At 36.7% G+C, this 23,021-nt stretch overlaps 1 protein-coding gene across 1 annotated transcript in view; it reads left to right on the top strand.

Annotated features, from left to right (window-relative positions):
- The first annotated feature begins 478 nt into the window (after window positions 1-478).
- LOC120633130 overlaps window positions 479-23,021 on the top strand; it is an 83,032-nt gene continuing 60,489 nt past the window's right edge. Inside the window, exon 1 of the mRNA XM_039903245.1 lies at window positions 479-618. The gene's annotated coding sequence lies outside the window, so the exon portion shown is untranslated. The remainder of the gene's footprint in view (window positions 619-23,021) is intronic.

Raw genomic sequence — 23,021 nt, 5'->3', positions numbered from 1 at the left:
CGCACAATTAGTTCCGTACGTAACGCATTTCCCGACGCGTTGAACCTTAACATTAAAAGTTGAAATACGACATCAAAATAACGCGTCGTGTCAACAAAGCGGGCTCATCAAACAATAATGGCGGATGTATTATGAAAATGGGATTAATGGTAATCGCCATTACCTAAGCGATGGCATCAGGGTGGGGTGGCGGGACCACTTTCAGTTTCTGCAGTATTCTTGCTTCGCGAACACGCGTTACGTAACCCACCGGTCCGGTCGCCCGCATTCGTATGACACACTTTTTTTTATAAACCTCTGCTTATCTCAGAAATAATTTGAATTTCGAACAATAGATTATAATTCACCTAAATTATTGGCCTAATATTTGAGTCTGCATTGGAACTTCAAATTAAAAAAAGTTTTAAAGTCTATTAATTTTCCCGCCACTGTAACTTTTTTTTTTACAACTGAAAGGCAAAGGTTGCAACAAGTTAAGTTTATATTTAAATTTCAAATAAATTTTCGTTTTGTGCAATTTACAAAATGAGAACGTTGGAGTGTGGTATTGTTTTGTGCAAGTGCAACAAAGTGTGTGTTTTGTGTGGGTACATTTTTTGAGTCACCATCTGTCGAAAAGTAAGTTCTTTTTTATATTTGCATACCAACCTGTCTAGCGGACTTGTGTAAGGACTTTTTCCATCTTGCGTTTTTAACCTCCAACATTAAATAAGGGTTAATGAAAGTTTGAATTTAAGAGACCCTTAAGCCTAGTGGTAAGGACTTCAACTTCCTTTATGGGGAACGAGTTCAATTTAATTCTTTTTACCTTGTTTCGTTTTCGGAGTTATGCTCTAAGCAATGAAATATCGCGTGTCCTAGAGATTTCTTTAAAGTTATCATCATCATGCATATGTTTTTTAAAACTAGCTGAAGCCTCCTTCCTATGGCCATCTATTTATGTGGTATTTTTTTTTTTATCCTTTTTATAAATTAAAACCTAATCGGCTTCTACGCGTCATCGTGCCGGAACGCTAATTCGCTTAGCGGCACATCTTTGTCGGTAGGTACTAAGATCAGTCACTGCACTGATAGCGTATAGTAGGTCTCAAACAAACAAACAGACACTATAGCATTTTTTATATTAGTAATGATTGGTATTGATACTTTGATCGGATGGATTCATTCAGGTAATAGAGTTCTGATCGCCATTCTCAGTCGCGATTTTCTCTTTGACATCTTATGAAGAGTCAAGGGTCGGGAAAGGCGCGTGCGAGATGCCAAACTTGGCGGTGGGAACATAACTATAAACAAACTATAAATAGCATCCTTACTAATATTATTGATAGAAAAGGGTGTTAGTTTGTTTGTCCGTCATTGCACCGTAACTATGCGACCTATCAACTTGGTTTTTGGCAAGATGTTTGAGTAACATATAAGTGGCTATGTTTTATTTAAAAAATCATACAGTTCCTATGGGACTTGTTAAAAAACTGTAGTAAACGCAGACGGCATGCGCGGGCAGTCGAAAATTAAAAGGAAGTTTCGTTTCAATGCCTCATTAGTATAGTAGTTAGTACTTCGACTTTGGATCACGGCTACTAGTTTCGATTCCCGTGTCAGACAATTTGCTGACACCGAGAAGTTCCTGCCAGAAGGGTTATTACCCTTGTAGTAACTTCGTATTCTGGTATACTTCCCAGTATCAGTTCTCTGGAAGTTACTACATCCGTGACTGATGACGTGAACAGTAATCATCACTAACCTGCGATAAAAAATCGTTAAAACCTATTAGAGAGTATGGCACTTATATCAAACCTAATCGGTTTCTGCGCGATAACGTACCGGAACGCTAAATGCTCTTTGTCTGCAGGGCGATAACTACCCACTGCCGAAGCCTCCCACCAGACCAACGGGAGAAAATTTAGAAATTATAAATTACTAAATCGCACCCGTCACCTCCAACTTAAAACCACTAACTCTCCGCTGCGTCACAGAGGTCGTCAAAACAACACACTTTAATTAGAGCAAATGTCTGTTTAATAGGCACGTTATCGCGGATAAGCGTGTAATACCTATCAGATTTGAGCACGACGTAAGCGCTGCTTGTGTGTTGAGCGTAAATTATCTAGTTAAGCTTTATCTATAAGCTACTAGTTGTAACCTCACGAAGTGTGCCCCTCCATGTTACCCGCGATGAATTAGTCCGTACACTCACCTAATTGTTATAAAAAAATGTTTTCCAGGACTAAAAGTAGCCTGTTATTTTCCGTCCTTTTGGCTATCTCTAAGCCAAAAATCTAGTCGATTGGTTGTATTGTTAAGACGAGAATGAAGGATGATATTTCATACGAATGTTCCTGCAAACCACACTTGGGAATTTGATTGTTTTCAGGACTTTGTTACTCTTCGTCCTTTAAAATAACTCTGAATATAGTTTACGAATATGGTTATCGCCATTATCTCACTACCGTGTAGTTCTCATGGGTGCGCTAGGAGAGTAGGCAAGGGGTGCGCTACGTGAAGAGCCAGGTTGTTCGTTAAGAGAGCAGCCAAGGGGTTTGCTACGTGAGCAGCCAAGGTGATCGCTATTAGAGTATCTAAGAGGTGCGCTAGGAGAACAGCGAAGGGTTGCGCTAGGAAAGTAGCAAAGCGGTGCGCTAGGCGAGCAGCCAAGGGGTGCGCTACGTGAGCAGCCAAGGTGACCGCTAGGAGAGTGGCTAAGGGGTGCGCTAGGAGAGCAGCCAAGGGATGCGCTAGGAGAGTAGCCAAGGGGTGCGCTATGCAAGCAGCTACGAGGTGCGCAAGGACAGCAGCCAAGGGGTACGCTAGGCGAGCAGCCAAAAGGGGTGCGCTACGTGAGCAGCCAAGATGACCCTAAGGAGAGTGTTTAAGGGGTGCGCTAGGATAGTAGCCAAGGGGTGCGCTAGGCAAACAGCTACGGGGTGCGCAAGGAGAGTAGCTAGCTTGCGAGCTTTCGTAATAGAAAAAGAGCTTTCGTAGCCTGGAGACAGATATAGGAAATTATCCCGGGAAAACTAACGGATGCACGCGGATGGATTGGCATTTATATAATAAGAAGGATGCTTATTATCCAAATTAATATTATAAATGCGAAAGTGTCTTTTATTGTTGGATCTTGCTTACCCAATCAACCAAACAATCTGATTTTTGGCGTAGAGTTAGTTAAAAGTACGGAGAGTTACAAAGGCTTTTTATTCCAGGAAAAAAAACGATTCCTACGGGATTTTTGAAAAACCGTATTGCACTCGGACAACTGCTAGTTTTATGTTTGGAATTTGCGCTGAAATTGCAAGTTTGATGGAATGGGTATAACGAGCACATTCGAATCTATTACGCGACCTCTCGTAACGTATCCATGCACCGTGAATGGATATTATTGGGTGTTATTTAATTTTGTTATCATAACCGATCTTATAACATAACATAACACAGAAATCGCATGAATATAACAAGCCTTTTGACTTTTTTTTTTTTATTTCTATTGCGTTTTAATACTTTTCGATGTCTAAAATAACATTCATTCATTCATTTCAAGAAGACGACCTCAATGGCGCAAAGTTGATCCCTGTGAATTTAAGCAGGAGGTCCCAGGTTCGATTCCCGGCAGGGGCATTTTGGGAATTTATAATTTCTGAATGTTCTTTGTTCTGGTGGGCTTTGGCTGTGGCTAGTTACCATCCTACCGACAAAGATGTGCCGCTAAGCGATGTTATCGCTTAGAAACCGATTAGGAGTATGACTACAATACTCCTTAACGAGTTAGCCCGCTACCATCTTAGACTGCATCATCACGCTTGATGATGCAGTCTAAGATGGTAGTAGTCAAGGGCTAATTGCAGTGGAAAAAAAAGAAATCGATTTTAAAAAAGTCGTAGAAAAATAGTTGTTATTTATAATGTATACAACTCCAGGCGGAGGTTTCTTGTATTTTTTATTTAGCCCTGTATAATATAATCATTTTTTGCTCATATATTAATGTTGGCTCATAAAATTGTCTTTTCCAATATCAACATTTTACTTTTTCTTAGTCTTTAGGACTACCCTTTAGGGCTATAAGAAAAGCGGCTGCCTAAAAGATCTTTATGCAGACGATATTGGCTAACTGGTATATAGAGACTTTTTGACGAACCAAATTGTAACAACAACAACAATAAACGCGGACGAAGAAAGCTTACGATTGCATATTGGATAGAAGCAGGCGTTGCTTTGCGGAATTCGAAGATGATATTAAGCTTAATTTGCTATACTCCGCGAAAAGCAAGAGAATCTGTGTGGTGTTCCTGCGCTATATTTAATAGTGCTTGGTAAAAACATCAACGCGCGTAAAGCTACGATTTTTTTTTTCAATACCAAATTAAAAAAGGTCATTGTTTTTTTAAAAATTGTCTATCCAATCATAGATTTTTAGTTATTTTATGGAAGTTTATGTTTCAAGTGAGCATTTTATATAGTATATGTGTTACGTGATGTTATGTGTATGCGCAATTACGTGTATGCGTGTAGCGGTAGCTTCACACAGTTAGTCTGTTTTAAATCATAACCGAAAAGGTTCCGTCAAAATCGGTCCAGTTTTTTGTGGGTAAAAAGAGGTTATAAGTCTTCTAGAAAAGTCCTCTAACTGCCTATAAAATCACCTTCAAAATCGGTAAGGCTCTGATGTATGACTGAAGGTGTATATTGCCGTATGAGCTTAATAAGAGGCAGATATCTCGAAATACACAATCAATCATACACATTCGTATTTATTTTTATTAATGCATCTGTATTCAAAAAATGAAAAATAAAACAACAAATATATGTAAAAAAATATGGATAGGAATGTTGATAATAAACTTAAATACTTATAGTACAGATAAAAACGCAGACACTGAAAAACATTAGTGTTCATAACACAAACATTGTCCAGTTGTGGGAATCGAACCCGCGGCCTTGGACTCAGAAAGCAGGGTCGCTGCCACAGCGACCCTCGGCCAAATGTCCGATAAATAAGTAATATTCACTCAATAACTTATTATGATGTAACACGTGCTTATGCTTATGGTCAGTAATAAACGTGAAATACTCATAACAAAATGTGTAATGTAATTTTCTTAAGCTTGTTTCGCAACACCGGTTATTACCCACAGAAATTCACAGGATATCCTGTTCCGCGGCCTTCTGTGCATACAAGATCTGCGTTCACAAAACGCATAAATACCATAAACAAGAAAAAGAATGGAAAATGTTTGTGTGATAAACACAATTAATTTTAAATCTATGTTTTTGTTAGCGACACTAGATCCGCCTAGTTTATGTCACATCGATGGATCTTACAGCTTATACTCTCATGTCTCTCTTCATAATCGTTTTCTCATTCTAACTGACATTCTTAGACGGCTGATTGGCGCAGTTTGCAGCGACCCTGCTTTCTGAGACCAAGGCCGTGGGTTCGATTCCCACAACTGGAAAATGTTTGTTTAATGAGCATGAATGTTTTTCAGTGTCTGGGTGTTTACATGTATATTCTAAGTATTTTTGTATATTATTCATAAAAATATTCATCAGTCATTTTAGTACCCATAACACAAACTACACTTACTTTGGGTTAAGGTCGTAGTCCACCATGCTGGATTCGCATGATTTTAATTTTGCATGTTGATGTCAGTGCTGTATTCGATTTATTTCAGTAAAAGCTATGGCAGTGGTTTACTCAAAAACTATTAGATTTTCAGTTTCACAGATAAGTCTCGGAGACAGTACATAATGTACCACTAGAGACTGTAAAGTAATTTTTCGGTTTCTATTTACACGTTGTATAGAGAAACCGTGTATACAGCTAATATTGAAGCATTAAAACCACTGCAATTTAGTTGTGTTTTTCGAACAGGCGGTTAGTCAATGCATTCAATTTAGCAATTGTCATTAATTATTTTACCTCTAATATTCAAAACGTTTACCATCAAATTTTACTTCATTTTCGCGACATTTTTAGACGCGATGGACTGCATGCAATAATGGCTGACTGAACGTTCTATATGTTCTTAATTCTGCGTGATGAAAGCTCTCTTCATTTTCACTCAACCGCCCCACGCCTCCTGTGTCGTCACATCCCAAAACCACCGTATCCCAAGAGCAGTCACTCCGAAGAACTCAACCACGGATAGCTATGACAGTCCTCACCCTATAACCTTCGCTAAACCTTACCCAATTTTACCAATCATCTCCAATAACCACGTACCCTGGGATTAATAATAATTGAGTTGTTATCCATCTAACACCGCCAAATACGGTGAAGCTGATCTGTATCATTGGTTTAGGCATCGGCGGGCCTTGCGAAACTTTGCTGCCAAGGCTGCGTGGAAGTACGACTAAGTTTTATTTCAATTCGCTAACTACGGGTTTCGTTTTAATCAGGTAGTCCTAACCTATAAACTTATAGTTCAGTTAGAAAAAAAATATTTATTTTAAAAATTATAAATTAAAATTTTTAATTTTTAATTTTTTAGTTTTCTTTTTTATTAACTAAGAAGTGTGACATGTAGGTAATTGCTTAATTATATATTATATATTTTCACAATTTTTTTCGTTTTTCTTTTCTCTGTAATTTTTATTTTTTATATTATATTACATATTTTAATTTTTTTTTAGTTGTTTGCAGCCTTATATACCCAGCGGATTTGCATGCTATGTACGCATCGAGAAGGCACAATTGCATACATGCCAAAAAGTGCTATAGTTTATATTAGAGTAAGCAGTTGATTGTCAGTTTTGCGAACTAAATAAAAATAAATAATAATAATGTCAAAGAAAACCCCATATTCATATCTTAAAACGTTTAATCGTTTTAGTATCTCTAATTACAACACAGCAAATTATTTTATTATCTGAACTTAGAGCTCACTTTTTACTAACTACAAAAACATAACTTCTTCAATCTTCCCTTGACACTTCTGTCTATACTCTTCTGTACCTCCATTTTTACCGCCATTTTATATGACCTTCCTTTTTGATCTAGGTTCCTGTCATTTTGAATTCCTACTCCAACTTATACCGACCACAGATTATGCATAATTTTGACCAGTCAGAACGAAGATACCTTCTTATCTTTAACCAAATGACCATACAAAGGCGGATTTGCTAACACATGTAGTAAATGACATAGGGCACTCAGGACTCAGTTATTCCACGGTTAACGTCTGCGTCCTTAGTGGCGTTTAAGTTTGCGTCAAGTGTGTGACGAAACTACGTGACCGTTTAAAAAAAAATAGTACGACTTGTGAACTTGGTTTTCTGCGAGGTACCATGTTCGACTATGGATCATGGGTTGGGAGTATTCGTACAGTATCAGGTTTTCCGTCAAGAAACTCCCGGACCAGCCCGGAGCTAAATTACTGGTGTCAGTAAGAGGCTCAGTATCATTTATTATCACTAACGTGTGAAATCCCTAAGGTCATTATTACACATTAAAACAACATCGTCATCATTCTGCCTATTAATGAATCTGCTGTCGGGTACAGGCCTCTCTCAGAATTAGAGCATGGACCCACCAACCCTCTTTTCTAAGATTAAAAATTTATACCAATGCAACCTCTGCGCGTAAAATTATGGCTAATGGATTTTTTAGCTCTTTTAACTTGAGTTAGTAAATCTGCTGTTCAGGATTTATCAATCATTTTAAGTACTTTCATAATATTTTATCTTCTACTTCTCAGTGTTGGTCATTCCTATTTTTAGACTTGTACTGTTCATAAATCTTTTAACTTTGTACTATATTTCCGATGGGAGCATTTTCCTTTCTTACTATGTAAATTCTATCTGTGGAACTTGTGACTTTATTTTCATTTTTTATTTTTTTTTCTGTTATTAGCTGTAAGTTTTTCTGTACAGTAAAATGAATAAATAAAATAAAAAGGCTCGTAAAAACCAAACCAAGGTATTTAACGTCCGCAGTGATCGCAAATTGTCACGTGGACAGACGCGGACAGACAACGCGGCTTGACGCGTCGCTTTGGCCTTACCTTTACATATAAATACCAACTTAGAATACATTAATATGTAGAATTGTTATCTATTCAGTGACTTAATCTAGTTTAGCCGATTCGCTATTTCTTGAATCCTTATACCAAACAGATCTTCGGTAATGTACCCTGCACGCATGTTTAGCTTCGAAACCGGAGCATCCTCAGGAGATGTTGACTTTACAATGAATAATTAATTAATAATTAAATAAATAATAAATTAAATAATTAATTAATTTATGTTAAGAACAAAATAATTACAAAAAGCTTTTTAATAATTGTTTTATTATTGACAAAAACCTATTTATGGTTGTTTTCAAAGATGTCGAAGAGAAAATGTGACGTTATAGCGCTATTATATTCGTGTTGAAGATACTTTAAATCGACGTTAAAAATGATTTACTGTAAAATTTTACATTTTGCGATATGTCATCGTTGTCTCAAACAATCAGCTACCGAACTGTGCCCTCTTATCTTTATATAACTTGCTCCATGTATTCTACATACTTGCACTTCTATTTACTACTACATATCCGTAAAAACATTTTTGCTGTCGTGTAAAAAATATTACCGCCAACTCCGTACCTATAATCTCTAATTACAATTTGATAATCTAGTCAAATTACGACATGTTATATAAATGTTAGAACGTTGTTTAACTCTCGATTCCACACAGATCGAGTTCAAGTATCAAGTATAGTTAACACGATATCGATACCTAGATATAAAGTGACACTTATCCGTGAATATGATTATAAACATCATGGTCTTGATACTTGAAGCAGTATTTGATATCTGGTTACTTTGCGAATGTAGATGTTTTGTTTATAAACGTGGAATAGGTAAAACGGATGAATCATGACACTTTGACAGCCTTCCAGACTTATGAATAAGTGTCTTGTATAATACTAGCTACCCACCCCGGCTTCGCGCGGCTTATAAATTAGAAAAAAGAGTTACTGTTATGTAAATTTATTTTTTCGGCGTTTTCTGTTGCAAAACATTTTTTCGTCATCGTCATTTTTACAAATCACTTTTGTACGAGTCCGCGGTATATCAACCACGTAGGGATGCAGATCCTTACGATGCCTCGCGGTTCGATGGTAAAAAGGTCCGTATTGTCAAATAAATACTTTATTCATCGATTCGATTTCAAAATTACCTGATAATAGGTAATTTTGTAACACTATATTGAATTCCTTTTTTATTTTGTATTCTGGCTGATGCTTATATGTTTATATCTACATAGCATATGAAATTGATATAAAGACTGCTTATTTTATTTATTGATTACCCAAAATTGTTTTGCAATTCTAAATAAGTAGGTTCTTAAATACTTAATAAACAACCTGTCTGCCTGTATCCTGCAATACGATTTTTCATTCTTAAATTTTATCCAAGGTTGATATAATATGAATCAAATTTACCTTCGATGTATTTCACAACCTAGGGCGTTACAAGTAGAATTTTAGCATTCCTACTTTGATTATAATATTAAAGGCAAGTTTGTTTTGAAATTATAAATAGGTGTATATATATATATATTAAGCCGCCTGTCTGCTTGTTTCCTGCAATACCTACCCACCATAAATTTTGAAATTTGTCAGACAAGACAGAAATATGTAGGCTCTGAATTTATAGCTTTGATTTATCATTTATCATAAACATAGAAACCCGGTCTTGGAAATCTCGTAAATAATTTTGAGTTTAACGAAATGCCTATCTGACTAATAAAGCTAGTGGTTCAACCCCAATTAAAACCTCGCCGGTTAATTCCTATATGTTTGTATTTAAATACATTAACATATTACCGACTACAAATATGTGTTTGTTTCTTTATCGAGCTATCCGCACAAGGCTGGCGAGAGATAGGGATAGATGGAAAAGGATTCAGGAAGCCTATTCCCAAAAATGGGTATTCCAATTTACTTGAAATACCTAAAATTGACATACAACGATTTTATAAATGACAGACTAAAAAACCATAAAAATAATTGAGATATTCTATGATGCTAAAATTTTGACACAATTAAACACACTGACTGAGATTACATTGTTAAAATTATTACGTACGATTTGAAATTTTATGTATGAACACGAGTATGAATGTTTTACAGTTGGACGATTCTAAAGAAGTTACACTCTAAAACAAATTTCGGGAATGCCGATAGAAGTGAAAATTAAATATACTTACGTATGTACATAAACTTACTTATTATTTCAGTTTCTGGGGGTTTATCTGTATATAACGAGCTTTCGAGAGTTCTTCCCCGGTGACCCCTCATGTGTCCATCCCAAAATCGAGAATCAAGATATACGAACACGTTTGTGGTTGAATAACAATGGCGGACTCCCTATCAAATGTTTTAAATTTATTTTCTTGTGTCTATTTATAAAAATAAATGTAAATGTGTTAAATTGCTGGACAATTTATATTTAAGGTTTACTTTGAAATAAAGTCTGCTGACTGGTAACAAAGATATTGCGATTTTAAGTAGAAGCCTGTTAACGTAGTGTTTGTATCCTCTTTGGTTGCTCAGGTTTTTTTTAGGTTCTTTAGTAATAGGCAAGTGAAAGCAAACTGGTTCTACGTGTTTTGGAAAATAATATTTAAATATATAAAATTGGAGAACATTTATTTCGGTCAAAATTAACAAAAAAATAAAAAGTTGAAACATTAAGATTCGTAAAAAAAGAGGCGCTTTATAGGTTTAGCACACAGGCGCTGTGGGAGGTCGGCGTGGCCCTATAATACACAGAGCTATAGTGACGATAACGCGTGTTCCATGATTTTTGTTCACCCAGAAAGTGTTCAACTCACCTAAAGACGATATAACTTAAAAAATGTTAACTCTGCAAGTAAATTGTGCTAAAGTAGTAACTAGGCCACACCACCCTTAGCCTGAATTCCTAACGACAAATTTGACAGATTGCAACATCCAGCGATGCAGGAAACGAGGTAGACAGGCGTACTAACTCGCGAATTCCGGTCACTAACAAATTTGTCGTTGATTTATTTCAATCGATTTGAGAAGTTTAATTTATTGATTAAAAAAATATCGATAAACGGTGAGCCTTGACAATATCACTGGTTCAATACTATTGCGTTTTTTTTTAAAGTAATGACTGACGGACCAAGTAGATGGCCCACAGTAATATTTCATGGGGCTTGCATAGAACACGTGCTGCAATGTGCCGCTGATTCCACCAACCTGAGGCGTAAGTGGGCAACCTCAGGTGCCTATAATTACACCGGTTCCCATGACCTTCATAGTGGAACAAATCATTGCTGCTTTTTTACTATGCTTGTTAAAAGCTCTACAATGTGTCAAAGATAATTAGTTAAATTAAAAAAATTACTTTAGCCCATTATACTTATAAAAATATTCTTTTTATATAACTGCGTATGCATAGTGCCATAGAGCACAAAAAGGGCGATAACTAATTGGTGCTAAGACGTAAAAAGAGCACCAACGTACTCATAACGTAACGTAACATAGGTATATAACCTTGTATTGCCTATCTTCTTCTATCTTTCCGTATCTATTTTCGTATAACCGTTCCAAAAAGGATAACTCATAATTCCCTGCTGGCTAAAATAAAAAAAAAAAGTTCAATTGTGGTGCGTGAGTTCATGAATATTGAAAGAGATGGCGCTGTTTTGTTTGTGGGTCGAATTTGTGTGAAATATAATGTTTCAAGACCATGTGTGTATACTTAGCGGCAGAAATAACCATGGTTGTAGTACTTCCCCGGACGAGCTCTGTCACAAAAGATCTACTAGCTACTACTTAAAAATCTGCAATTTTTATATGCATTTTAAAATTGTATATTTGTTATTTCCTCCAAATGAACGAGGGTAAAAACTTACAATAAGTAAAGAACGATTGATCGTTCACGCAAGTACCATGGACAATGCTGGTTTCTTATAAACTATAGATACCCATGTAACTTCACGCAATATTCGAAATACCTAATTGAAGTTTACTAAACCACCGATTAAAATTGAAAACATTCATTTCTGCATTAAGAAATTTGGAAACAGCTAGTCAAATTAAGTACCTATTCGAATATTTTTTTTGCTGCATGAAATACTGCAATTGATTGAATTGATGTTGTCGCCGCAACGCACCACTCTAGATATGGTGCTTCTTATGCACTAAACTAATTAAAATTTAATTTGACTTTCTTATTTTTTACTTAGTTTTTATCCAGAATTAAAACAAAGTGGGTCACTTTTGTAAGATCATTATAAAAGCACAACTGGCCCACTACCGAGGTACGAGGGTCCAATCTGAATGAGACGCATTTAGAATGTAGTCCAACACGCTGAGTACGGGGCTTCTCAGAATGAGCCACCACGCTGGTACAGGGCGGATTGGTGGACTCCTCACACCTTTGAGAACATCACGGAGACCTCTTAGGTTGCAGGTTTTCTCAAGCAGTTCTCCTTCACCGTTAAAGAAAGTGATATTTTAATTTTTCAAAACGCACAATTAGAAAAGTTAGAGGTGCCTGCTGGGAGTCGCATTTGGCTCCCCGAAAGTGAAGTCCAGTCGATATCACCGCTTCTTGTATTATATTTAACTAGCTGACCCGTGCAACTTCGTCTGCACCAAATCGGTCATTATCGGAAAACACGAATAACATGACATTTTCTAAAAATTAATCCTAGCTTGATCGATTTATCGCCCCCGAAACCTCCTGTGTATTAAATTTTATGAAAATCGTTAGAGCCGATTCCGAGATTCGATATTATATAAATATAGGTACAAGAATTGCTCGTTTAAAGATATAAGATTAAGTTAATTCTTTTTTTAAATGTCAATAAGTAAAGCTTCAGTAATTTGTTAATTCATTTTTAAAATGTTAACTGCTACAGCTTCAGTAATTTTCCAAAATTGTCCAAAGTACGTGGGAGGCACTATAAAGTACATAGTATAATATACAACCTTGATCGGAATTGGAACATGCGATAACAAAATATAACAACAAGTAAAAGATAAGCCCTTATTTTAGGCGGTCAAGTTTGGAACGCGGTCACTCGGTCTCATATCTCAATGTCGATGTTATACAATGTGCTGTAAGAGAAAAGTAAACTGTTACGTCACTGGGCAGTGTTATGCAGTAGCATACCGCGAACTTATATTAGTAGTAAACAGTTGCGTGTACTTCACACATGCACAAAAGCAATGTCTACCCTCAAATTTAAACATCATGCTAATGTCTTCCGTTAAGAGGAACCTTCCTCTATATCTTGCGTGGATCTCAAGAGCTTTTTTTTCGTGTATTCAAAGTCTAGTGTCTATGACGCTATCCTTTCTTTTTCTTGATAAGCTGAATATTTTTGAAAATCAGACCCTCTAAAATGACCAATAAATCACCATTTTTCCGCCTTAAATAACTACACCATTAAAGTAGTTTCGACCAGATACACCTTACAGTTGTAGATACACCTTATAATTCTATCATAGTGTACATATGACATTGTTATAATCAAAATTTTTATTATTTTTTATTTATTTGCAATTGAGTGGTGATGCATAGGAGATTAAGGTTTGCATTTCGTAGACTGCGACTAAACATGTATAATATTTTGTCATGTTTTAAGCAATTTATTTGATATGATATGTATTTATATCTCTCTACTTTTTTTCTTTGGTGTACAATAAAAGTGTATTCATTCATTCATTCATTCAAATAAATGAATTTTAATTTGAATTTTGATATTCATTATCGGAAAGATTTGAGCCTGTCGAAATTATTAACGGGTCGTCTGTTAAATTTGGTAAGCTTTGCGTTAGAAATTCATCCTCAGATTGTAGAACTACTTATTTGACGAAAATTCTGGAACATTTCTACAGCAACGGGATCATGTCCGTACTTTCAATGAGCATCGAGTTATCATTCGAAAAAGCACATCATCATCACATCAACCCATTCCCGGCCCACTACAGGGCACGGGTCTCCTCCCACAATGAGAAGGGGTTAAGGCCGAAGTCCACCACACTGGCCCAGTGCGGATTGGTGGACTTCACACACATTTCAGAACATTATGTACAACTCTCAGGCATGCAGGTTTCCTCACGATGTTTTCCTTCACCGTTGAAGCAAGTGATATTTTAATTACTTAAAACGCACATAGCTTAGAAAAGTGAAGTCCAGCTCCTGACCAATTACCGCTTTACAAACACGAAATAGTGAATACGTAATACTAAATGCTATCAAACTTTGAAAAAAAGCAGCAAAACTAGTTAAAATTCTTCTTTTACATAGAATAATTGGTTTAAACAGCCTGCCGTGGTATGCATAATGGCGACCTGATTTGCGGTCAGTCCGTTCGAACACTTTCCCCTTTTTGTTTGTGTCTCGAAGTTATGACAACATAATATTATCGTGTTTATTTTCGTTTAGGAATTCACGCAGCATTATTTTACTGTCGGCACAATTGGTTGCCCGCGACTTTGTCCGCGTACAATTATTACTACCCATTATGTAAGAACCTCCTTTTCAACGATCCGCTATTCTCCTTAACAGGTTTTTTGATCAAGCGAGTTTTTCAAAATCTTTGTAATAGAAAAAAAAAGTTAATTCTGTTTCTTCAAAATCATAGGGACTTTTAGGTGTCGGTAATCTTCTGGGAAATGAGGGTTCACGAACTTCACGGTATATTAGTAAACCTTTTCTGTAAATTACACTGCAATTACATTCCGATTTACACACCTATACTAACTTACTAAGTACACTACGTCAATACGAATAAAATTCACAATATTACTGACTAATAATCTAATATTACATATTAAATAAATCATATATAAAAAAAACATAGTTTAGGTCCAGCTGCAGTAATATATAAAGATTCAGCTTCAAAATATCGATGGATTGGCTTGAATTTTTAACATAACGTTTTTTGTAAAGATTAATAGTAGTCTATGGCTAATAATGATTGTTGAAGGAAAAATAAATATCCGTTGAGAAGTTTCGGAGTTTAGCGATTACAAAGAAAAGTATGCGAGTTTTAATCATGTTACTTATTAAATATTAAATTTGTTAAATAAGTAAAAAGAAACACTTAAGAGTCAAAAAAGTCAAAGTCAAAGTCAAAAATATCTTTATTCAAGTAGGCCCACAGGTGGCACTTTTGATGCGTACATAAGAATTACACGGTAGTGAGATGATGGCGATAACCACATTCGTAAACTTAAAACTAAAGCTACGAGGGTTCCAAACGCGTCCCGGTCTAAGAAGAAGCCCACAACAAACTTAGCCGGGTGTTTTTTTTTTTTTTTGTTATCGCCATCTCACAATGTCATTTTAAATTATTAGAAGAGCAACCTGGTTAGAGCAATAATTTACACCCAAGCTTTTTTATCGTTGACGTAGTCCTTTATACTATAATAGGACTTTTCTATAAGCTTACGTTTAATACAAACTTTGAACTTTTTAAGAGACATCTCCAAGATGTCAATTGGTAGTTTATTGTAAAATTGTATGCAATTTCCTTTAAACGAATTATGAATTTTATGTAACCTAGTATATTGCACTGTAAGTTTATTCTTACTTCTAATGTTTAAATTATTGCAGTCACATTTTTTCTTAAATTTAGAAATGTTTTTATGGACGTACATTAAATTTTCAAATATGTACTGACTATACACTGTCATTATTTTAAAATCTTTAAATTTATCTCTCAATGACTCTCTCGGACCCATTTTGTAGATAGAACGAACAGCCCTCTTCTGCAGCACGAAAATAGTGCTAATATCAGCAGCATTACCCCAAAGTAAAATTCCATATGACATAATGCTGTGAAAGTAACTAAAATATACCAGTCTAGCAGTTTCTACGTCGGTCATATGGCGTATCTTCTTTACCGCATAGGCAGCAGAACTAAGCCTGTTCGATAAATTATTTACATGAGGGCCCCATTGAAGTTTAGAATCTAACGTTATTCCTAGAAAAACTGTCGTATCCTCCAGTTTCAGTTCCTCATTATTAAGTAGTACAGTGGTTTTCACGTGTTTAACATTAGGTAAAGTGAATTTTATACACTTGGTTTTTTTTCCGTTAAGAACCAAATTATTAGCTTCAAACCACTGTACCACTTTAGCGAGAGAGTTGTTTACGTCGTCAAAAGCTAGTTCACGTCGATTTATTTTAAGATGCGACTTAACACCTATTCTAGCAATATTTTTTTAAGCCATGATCATGAATACACTTTTACTGTACACCAAAGAAATAAGTAGTCCCAGAGCTGAGATATAAACATAAATGGGGGTAAAATTTGGTGGCCTGTCGCTACATAGCGATAACTTCCAGGCAACCAAAGGAGCAAAAGAAAAAAAACAAGATCATATTTAATCAAATATGTATTAAAAAAAATGATATGAGATAGGTGGTGCAATAAAGAAGATATAAACAAACAAAATATAAAAATACTAAATGTTGCCTGCGACTTCGTCTGCATTTGATTTTGTTTTTGATGTGGCATTCAATTTAGTTGTAGTTCTAAAACAATTTAAAGTATTCAGTATCGCTAAGCCTTAAATGAGGGGTTTGCTGCTGTCCGCTGAGGAGTTCTGTCCGCTATCTCCAACCACATTCATCAGATCTACACAAAGTTTGGGCAAAATTAAATACATATTATAACCTCTATAGTACAAAATAATTATTTAAATTGGTTATAATTTGTCGGAGTCACGGTGTAAAATCGTCAAACACTTTCATCTCGTCTCCCAAAGGAACCTAGCTTATAGTCGGGATAAAAAGTATCCTATATTACTTCTAACACTCCCAAAAATATGTGTACAAAGTTTCATGAGGATGAGTTTCGGTTAAGTAGTTTTTGCGTGAAAGCGTAACAAACAAACTTACATTGACATTTATAATATTAGTAGGGATAGGGATAGGCATAGGGATAATATATAACAAATACATATATTATATAGAAATAAGATGTAAAAATACGTAAAATTACATCGACCATAATAAATATATTCTACTAGAAATTTTATTAAAAATATTTGTAAATATGTAAATACATAACATAAACACTTATATAAAAGCCATTTGACCTTTTGATCCCAAAGGATTAACAATTCTACAGAACTATTTATTATAATTCAGGACTGAAGCATTCCACTGTATTTAATATAGTAACTAAACTATTTGTAGTTCTAACATGCTAAACCTAATAATGAGTTACCTCACATGTGCAAAGGTGACATCGTTCTAAAGTTTGAGGTAATGAGGCCGAGTTTCATAACCGGCTGCAAACATAGCACAGTACTTATTACTAGTTGATATGTCTAAGAAGATTTTATGCTAAGTCACTCTTATGGTGCTAAATTAGGGTGCTAAATGAGATTAGGGCAGAAGGCAGTAGTCCTTAAACGCTACTTATTATGAGGAGGATTCTCGTTTCGTACCTTTAGCATGTGAGATGCTAGTGTCTTTTATGCGAGTTTCGTACGTTCAGCATGTGAGACGTAAGTGTCTTTTATGCGAGTTTTGTACGTCCAGCATGTGAGACGCAAGTGTCTTTTATGCGAGTTTCGTACGTTCAGCGTGTGAGATGCTAGTGTCTTTTATGCGAGTTTCGTACGTCCAGCATGTGAGACGCTAGTGTCGTTTATGCGAGTTTCGTACGTCCAGCGTCTGAGATGGCAGTGTCTTTTATGCGAGTTTCGTAAGTCCAGCATGTGAGACGCTAGTGTCGTTTATGCGGGTTTCGTACTTTCAGCGTGTGAGACGCAAGTGTCTTTTATGCGAGTTTCGTACGTTCAGCGTGTGAGATGCTAGTGTCTTTTATGCGAGTTACGTACGTCCAGCATGTGAGACGCAAGTGTCTTTTATGAGAGTTTCGTACGTTCAGCGTGTGAGATGCTAGTGTCTTATATGCGAGTTTCATACGTCCAGCATGTGAGACGCTAGTGTCTTTTATGCGGGTTTCTTACGTTCAGCGTGTGAGATGGCAGTGTCTTTTGTAAGAGTTTCGTACGTCCAGTATGTGAGACGCTAGTGTCGTTTATGCGAGTTTCGTACGTCCAGCGTCTGAGATCGCAGTGTCTTTATGCGAGTTTCGTACGTCCAGCATGTGACACGCTAGTGTCGTTTATGCGGGTTTCGTACGTTTAGCGTGTGAGACGCTAGTATCTTTTATGAGTGTTTCGTATATTCGTAATGTCCAGCATGTGAGATGAAAGTGGCATTTATACGAGTTTTGAATGTCCAGCGTGTAGAATGCAAGTGTATTTTATGCGAGTTTTAGCCAATAGTTTTCCATTTACGATCCATGGTAACACAGTAGACAATCTGCTTGGTCAGTCAATGATTAAAATAAAAAAGGCAGTCGTTCGTCTAATTGCTATGTAATTTTTGTCACAGACGAATGTAGCGCCCTCGTTACCGTCATACAGTGATAACGCTTGACATGATGTCCACGTAATGGTAAACGGTATTAGCTAATTGGTTGTTAACACCCACGTTGGCAATAATGGCATAGGCCGTGGCATAACTATCCTGGTAGAGTTTATTAGTAGTAAAGCTGACAGCTATAGCCAAGTGGGTGGGACTTCGACTTTACTTTCGGGGGGGCGAGTTCGAATCCCAGCACTTACCTCTAACTTACCTAAGTTATGTGAGTTTTAAGCAATTAAAATATCACTTGCTCCAACGGCGCATACCTGAGAGTTGTCCATAATGTTCTCAAAGGTTTGTGAAGTCCACCAATCCGCACTGGGCCAGCGTGGTGTACAACGTCCTTAACCCCTTCTCATTGTGGGAGACCCGTGCCCTGTTGTGTGGCGGTAATGTGTTGGTGATGAAAGCTGACTTTGTCCGGGGAAGTACACCATGCTTATGTCTGCCGCTAAGCAGCTTTGTTGCAAAGCTGTGTTCCGGTCCGAAGGGTTTGGGTGCCGGTGTACTTAATTACAAGTACATGCTTTACAATGCTTGATACCTACGCCTCAGATCGATGGACACAGAGCGTCATGTCGCAGCACGTTTCCTTGCAAGTTTTCCTGCGAAGTGTTGCTCTGTAGATGATGATATAATCCGTCCGTCAATTATTAAGGCTAATCTCAGGGGACGGCCGGCGGCTGAAGGGACGGCGGATGTTATAAAACATCTTAAAAAAAGAATTGACTCTGATTTTTCTACAGGAAAAATGTATATCTAACAATCTCATTACAATAAGTATAAATTTGAATATACTACGACAATACACACAACGCCATCTAGCGCCAAAGTAAGCGTAGCATGTGTTACGGTTACTAAGATCACTGATGAATTTTTTTATGAATATTATAGTCAAAGTTAAAATCAAATATTTCTTGCGTTGATTACATTGCAAAATGTGTTCATAGTAGTGAGTGGGGATGGCGATAACTCCATTCGTATACTTAGAACTAAAGCTACGAACGTGCCCTGGTCTAAGAAGAAGCCCACAACAAACTTAGCTGGGTATACATAAACACTTATACAGATACACTGTATAAGTGTTTGTGTATAAGTGTACCCAGACACTGGAAAATATTCATGTTCATCACACAAACATTTTCCAGTTGTGGGAATTGGACCCATAGCCTTAGAATCAGAAAGCAGGGGCGCTGCCCACTGCGCCAATCGGCTGTCAATATTCAAAATAATCATCATTACATCAAGCAGCGTCGGCCTCACTGAGGTGGGCAGACGACATCAAACGAGTCGCTGGGAGCCGCTGCAAACTAGCGGCCCAGGACCGTGGATTTTTGAACTCTCAACAAAAGACTTATGCCCAGCTGTGGACGCTAATTAGTTTAAGAAGATGATGATGACGATGATAATTATCAAAGTACAGGGGAAGGGTCTCCTTTGAGTTTAGGAAGTAGTCCACTTTTCTAGCCAACTAAGTAGACTTCACACGCCTTGGCGAACATAATGGAGGACTCTCAGGCATGCTGGTTTCCGTTTCCGTTATCCGGGTTAACCGTAAGAAGGAGTGATATTTATAATTTCTATTAGTGTTTTTTACCTACACTTGGAGGTATTATCAATTTTATAAATTTAAAATGCATATAAAAATTTTCGGAATCGTTTGTGTCTCATTGTAATATGGACCTTTGAAAAAGTAGATGGAAACTGCAACGTTTCCTACTAGATGACGCTACAGTCGCTATAAGACTGATGTGAAAGCCCTATACTAATTTCGGCATCGACGGTAGGAGAGCCGTAGCTTAATTGGAGAAAGCGCTCAGGCCGCGATTGCCAGAGAGTCGCAGATTCAAATCCTGTCGGTTCCGATAAATATTTATATGCATTTAAAATTTATAAAAGTGATATTTAATTGGTTAAAAAGCACATAACTCCTAAAAAGTAAATATTGCTTGCCGGGGCTTGAACTCAGCCCTTACTAAAGGAAGGCTAAATTCCTAGCCACTAGGCTAGTAACCGTATTAAAGTATTCACTATTTTGTTTAAACAGGGCTCAATTTTTTTTGCTCTATCAATGGTATAGTGGTAGGCATTTAAACACCTACAAATGGGTTTTTGCAGCCAATAATAATAGTAGTCGTGAAATAATTATGCTACGCCAGTCCTTATAAGTACTTCCAACAAGTAAAGTACCAAATACGTTCTTTAAAAATGATTTCCAATATTGGCTAAGCTGATTGGATTTGTTTAATCAATTAATTCGTTTAGGTTGTGCAAATATGTGCAAAATTGGATCATGTTCATAATAATTGAGTTCGGGCATGCCTTTTGCAGTTCTGAGATAATTAAGTCAAAGATCTACTTAACATGTTAATTTATTTATTTACGTAACAACCTTACGTTTACTTCTTCAATCTTTAGCACTTTTTAAATCACGTGTATGGGAACATTATCTGTGGTGTGTGGAGTAACCTAAATACAGTTTGAATTAGTGTTTATAATTAGTATAAAGGTTTGACTGGGAATAGTCGTAATAAGGTCTTCGTAAAGTACAGACGTGTGTCACTTTAACCAAGCCTCTCCCGCGCACATTTGTCTCTGCTTTCAGGAAATGTGTTTTGTGGCTCGGCGTGTTCAAAGTACCCCAAGGCCATCAAACTCTTCCATATCCATACGTCAGCGGGTGTCGAGCAATACCACTGCCTTATTTAGTCTGTTAAAAATTGGTGCACTTCAGTTTTGCGTAACGCCAAAGACCATTAGCTCCGGACCGATCCATCACTGCTATCATTACAAGTGTGATAATGATCGTTGCCCAACCTAACACCTTTTAGCCTAATGCAATTACCTATAGTGATACAGCGATGATTGAGTGATTACTGACTATACCTAGGACTACATAATATAATATAATCAGTTTTTTCTTCTGTCGTTACCCTGTTGTAGCACTATGAGAATTTAGCGGACAATACACCGTAAACCGAAATACTTCAGAGGCTTTAGATGTACATTTTTGACTGTCTCTGAGACTTTTATGTGAAACGTAACGTATCCAGTTTGTTGTAGTATTATCTAGTAGTAGAAGAACCTTTTGTTCTTGAACGCTCGAGTAGGTACTACAGCTATGCTTATTTCTGCCACAAAGTAGCATTAATGTCTTCTGCATTCCTTTCGGAACACATTCCACACACATTCGGAAAAGCAGAAGCAGGGCTAACAAAGGCAGGATACAAAAATTATATCCCCCGATTATATCCCCTGACAAGGAATGTAATTAAGGTGTCTACCTGCTAAAGCACGGGAACAGGGAATAGAAGAAGTTTACCCCCGTTTATTATTACACATACATTATTTGGATATTATTTCCACTTGTGCGCCAGTGCTCTGAGACTTGATAAAGCTGTGGGAGAAGATACATTGTTATCCTTTCCCTAGGAGATTTTGGTCTGCTGCAAATGCTAGCCGGGCTGGATTAAAAGTTAAACATCGTGAGGAAACCTGCATGCCTGAGAGTTCTCCATACCGTCCTAAAAGGCTTCTAAAGTCTACCAATCCGCTGTCCAGCGTGATAGATTACGGCCTTGACCGGTGCTATGAGGGCCGGAAATGGGTGGATATGATGATGATGAGTTACTAAATAAACTTGTTATAACTTCGGAAGAGTGATGAAGTGGTTTGTCACAATTCAACTGGCACCTTACAAATGTAAGAGCGTGCCAAAACACTGCATAGCTTTTTCAACATGATGTAATTTAGATTTGGTGCTCTTATACTTGTGATGGTAAAGGTTTATGTCTAAAACCCTTATTTATTAACTTATAATCCTTACATACAGAAATATTGGAGAATTAGAAATCAATTTTTTTTCTTACAGAGCTCTAGCAAATTTATCCTGATACTTTTGGCAAAAGCTTACAAAAACGGAGGCCGTCCCTAAATTAAATCGCCCGTTCAGTTTGCACCAAAGAATGGTGTAGGTCGTGACCACGATAAGATATTGATTTGATTCGATAAGTATACTTCTTTTATTGTCAATAAAAAATACAATCGATGCCAGTATTGGGATATGTGTGATCTGACAGCCACTTACCCTGACCTAACTGACTCCGTATGATTTGGCAAGGTTTTATTTAACAACCCAATTGTTTAGGGCTTAAGGAAAGAGATTCTTTTCAAACGACTTCCAAAAATGGCGGAGTTTCTCAATTTGGTGCGTTGTTATATGCATCGATTTCTCTGTCGTGTCTTGGCCGATTTGCGAGCTTTATTTGTTTTGATGGGGAAACACTTCCGTTAACTTTGGTTGAATGGGTTTTTGGCTACTCTCAATAAAAGGTGTAAACGAATTTTATTAGATTATGTTAAACTATTTTATTATGAACCAAATATATCACTAATCTAAATAAATTACAAACTTTTTTTGGACCAACCTGGGATACCGCGGTGCTTGTTAATCGAACAATCCAATCGTTTTTTTTTGGAGGTTGAAGGTAGTTAATATTATTTTTGGAGGTTTTTTTTCTTGTGCGAAAAAATGGTCGAAGCATTCGGTAAACGCACGTTGCTTACTCTATTTTACAATACCAATTATAAAATTAACTA

This window comes from Pararge aegeria, chromosome 21, assembly GCF_905163445.1.
Source record: "Pararge aegeria chromosome 21, ilParAegt1.1, whole genome shotgun sequence".
NCBI lineage: Eukaryota > Metazoa > Arthropoda > Insecta > Lepidoptera > Nymphalidae > Pararge > Pararge aegeria.
The sequence above is the reverse complement of the archived record's forward strand: the minus strand, read 5'-3'. Positions and strand labels throughout refer to the sequence as shown.